This window comes from Manis pentadactyla, chromosome 2, assembly GCF_030020395.1.
Source record: "Manis pentadactyla isolate mManPen7 chromosome 2, mManPen7.hap1, whole genome shotgun sequence".
Lineage (NCBI taxonomy): Eukaryota > Metazoa > Chordata > Mammalia > Pholidota > Manidae > Manis > Manis pentadactyla.
Genome location: NC_080020.1, coordinates 21,777,898 through 21,781,966, shown reverse-complemented (window position 1 = coordinate 21,781,966; position 4,069 = coordinate 21,777,898).

Genomic DNA, 4,069 nt, shown 5'->3' with positions numbered 1-4,069 from the left:
GCCTGGGAAACTCGGGGCATGTTATTTAACCTCCACTCAGTTTCCTCAAGTGCAAAGTGCAACCCCCCATTTAATGAGGTTCTCATGAGGATTAAATGAGATCATATATGTAATGCATTTGGGTCACCATTGCATATGCTAAGCTATCAATAAATGTCAGCTATCTTACCATTAGATCAATATTCCCAAAGTGTGTTCCACCAAATATTAGTCGTCAGGGAAAAGGGGGACCCTGGGTTTGAGTCCTGGAAATGTGTCATTTGTCACCTGCCTCATGGACATTCCTGAGGCCCATTAGAACATTAAAGCCTTTGAAAAGTTCTACGGAAGAGAAACTTGTTTTACTCCATTTAACCTATCACGGAGCCCTCTTTTCCATGAATTTCTGAATGCACTCACAGAACTGGTGTTCCATAAAATACTCTTTGGGAAATTTTATTTGATCCAATGCCCTTGCCATGAGAAGAAACTAAAGTCCAGGAAGGTGAGGTGACTTATCCCGGGTCACCTGGCTAGTAAATGGCAGAGCCAGGGCTTGACCCAAGCTGATGAATTCTTTGGCCTAGTTCTCTTCCTATTAAACCATACACACAAAATGCTTCTGCCGTTGATGAGGACAAGCACTCCTTAAGTGTTGAAGACCCGTCTCTTAGTTTCAGAGCCCTTTAGCCTTCCCCAGGGTTCTGCATCCATGTGCTGGTGCAGGCCTCCGTCTGGCCCGAGCAGCGCCCCCACAGCCCCGGGCAGGGCAGGAGGAGCTAGGCAAGCGATTGGTTCTGTCTCCTCCCATCCCTGGCTCTGTTATACTGCAGCTGCTGGTCAGGTCCAGGGAACGCTCACACGCAAGCACCAATTTTCTTCTGAAACCCCACACGCCTGGAAAACTTTTCTGAAGGAGGGGAAAGCCCAATAACCCAAACTTCCAACGTGGCAGCTGTTACATGTTCTCTGACGTGGCCCGCAAACCAGACGTCCCTTCTGTTTTAGTGGCTGTGGAACCAGCAGTAATGAAGGCCCGCCAGCCCCCCGACGTGGCAGCCAGTGCTGTGACTCAGCCAACCTTGGGGAAGGCCTGGAGGTTCACGGGTCTTCTCCAGGTCCCAGGCTGAGCCAGACAGGGTGCGAGGATGGAGATCTGGGTTAAACCTCTGAGCCCCTATCCCCTCTCGCTAGTGCAGGTCTTTCTCCACAGTGTCCTGGGACAAGGCAGGCCTCAGTGTCCTCTTCTGAGGCTGGTCCAGTGCTGTCCCAGTATGTCATCTCTCCCCACTCCTGGCTCCTATATTTTCCTCAGGCAGGAACTTTTGTATTGAATCTTTGGGATTCTGCAGGTCAGTAATATTCCAGCTGCCTTCTGTGGGGCTCTAGGAGTTCCATGCATGATGAGCCTTAAGGGGGAAGAAGGTCTCCAGGCTCCCAGCCCGGTTTCAACCAGAGCAGAACTGATTTATTTTTATGATTTACTGGACTTTTGCCTAAGATTTCATTTATTGAAACGGTTTCAGCTCTTTAAAAAAATTGAAATGCATGAATTTATTTTCAACCTACAGGCTTTACAAGTAAAGAGAATTGAGCATGGAGAGAAGTAATTTGTCCAGAGACACAGAGTATCACAAACTCACAAACTGTCCCAGCACTGTGGTTAGGGGTAGGGTTCTAAGAGCCAAGTGTGAGCCCTGGAGGATGTCAGACCCACTCCCCAGAAGCTTGCAGTCTGCACATCCTGGGCAGCAGCCGGGAGGCCTGCTTCCTCCCAGAAGTGGGGGGAGGGGGCTTCATCCCCCAGCCCAAGACATCTCTGGAAGAGAAACCAGGGTTGCCAAGGAGGCACAGTCAGTGTCCTCAGATGTGAGCAGCCCCTCTGAGAGTTAAACCAGACCCAGTAGGGCCTGTGCCACCTGGGAGAGGATATACCCCACCCAGAGGCTTTCCCCCTTATGAAATGTTTTTTCCCCAAAGCAACACCCATCCACTGGAGAAATCTCCCGTTGGGCCACCATTTAGGTGACTTTACTGAGAGGGTCTGGGTTCACCTTTCTTTAAGGGAACTGGCCATACCTCTTCTGTACTCTTCTGGGAGAACGACTAAAATCAAATGTCCTGGTTGGGAAAATTTAAAGAGCTCCAGCTTCTTGCTTCTGTCTCTCTCCTAATACATTGGTCTTCTCCTCCATCTCTCAATTCTCTCCTCTCCTTCTGCTTGGGCTGGACCCCTCCCTTCTGTCCATCCCTTTAAAAAGAGCACTGGACAAGGAGTCAAGAGACCTGGGCCCCTCGCCCTCTCCATAGACGGCTTGGGCAGGTCATCTCCCCTCTCTGGGCCTTGGTTTTCTCGTTTAGAAAATGAGTGTGGGATTAGGTCATAATATCCACACCGTGGGTAACGAGGACAAAGATGAGGGGCCTCCAGAGACAGCTGTTATTCGGCTATTTTAATAGCGGTCTCTTATGTAAACAAAGGTTTCTGCTGCTAATAAAATGCTTGAAATCATGAAGTCATTTAACTTAAGGCCTTCCAGCCTTAAAATTCAATGTTTTTCCTCTTCTTTTTCTGTGCTCTCTCCTGCTTCCCTCCCGCCTTTGGGTCACTCACCCAGATTCTCAAGTTTGCTAACAGCCTTATGATCCTTCAGGTTTGCAACCCTGAGTCTATCCTGCTATCTCTCTAGAAGGACTGGCTCTGTGCTTTCACTTGCAACGTGGAAGAAAGTGTTTCTTTCCTGAAGTCCCAGATAGGGGCCCCCAAGGGCTGTGATGAATGGTAGCCAGCAACCCGCCTTGGTCCCTGGTCTCCAACTACTCCCTCCCCCACTAAACAGCTACTTCCAGCCCCATCCCAAGTTGGGTTATTCTCCTGATTTGGACATTTTTGTGGTGTGAAATCATCTCTGCCCCAGCTAGCTTAAGTCAGGAGCTTGCTACAGCCCACTGCAGCTGGCTGGCCCTCCCTTCCCCTGCCACGTCCACACCCTCAGCTCCTCTCCTCCAAGCACTCAGAATTTCCATTTGATTTCCTTCCATTTGTAAAAAGAAATGCGGACAGAGCAGCAAGGGCATGTTGGATTCAGCTCTGTGCTTACCCCACAGCTCCTGGTGCACGTCCTGGCACATGATTGACTCCCATGTAAAGGTGACTAAAGTGAGTTTGTGAAATCAAAACAGAGAGACAGAGTCAAAGAAGACAGACTCAGCCACAGGGAGAGAGAGACACTGACAGTCATGATCAAGAGAGGCAGAGGTGAAAGGATGGAGAAAGCAGAGACAGACACAGAGGTAGAAAACTTCCCCAAAATGAAGCAGTAAGGCTAAAGGGTGACTGCGTGTCCCCTGGTCCACGGCAGGCTGGAGCACGGTCTGACCAGCCCAGCCAAGGATTATCTTCCCGAGGGGATGTATTGTTTTGACATGGTATTTACTATTGATTAGGGCTCTGCTCTGAAGTTAAACATTAACTGATAGGTCTCTGTCCAGTTATAAAAGCTCAGAGGTTATGTTTCTAGTGCCCAGCAGGACATTAACTAGTTTTGTGTATGACCAAGCAGTCTTTCTCTGGCATTCTTTCAGTGCCTACACATACATGATCTTGCTCTTTGAACCAGCTTTATTGTCCTGCTTATTTCCTCATTAATGGGTAAACATGTCATTGACATGTACTCATTTTTTATTTGTGTGAGTCATGTTTTTAACTAAAACTATACTGTGACAAGTTTATGGTCAATCTATATTGAGAGGCAGAAATAGACTGAGATAGACAAAGAAAAAGTAAGCAAGTGAGAGGCTGAGACAGAAGGAGAAAGGGACAGAGTAGGACACTGAGAGGAGGCAAGAGAAAGAGAAAGAGAATGAGGGGATGAGACCCAGTCCCACCCGTACACAGAATAGGAGAAAAGTCAGGGGGTGGCCACGCTGGGAGCCGCCGGGAGGGGCTGCGGTGGGCTGGGGGCTGGCGAGGAGGCGGGCCTGCACGTGCACTGCCTCACTCTCCGTACGGAATTGCTTATGAGCACATAAGCCCCTGTCGCTTTATGCTTCTAAAACAGAAAATCAGACATAGGGAGAGAGGCAGAAA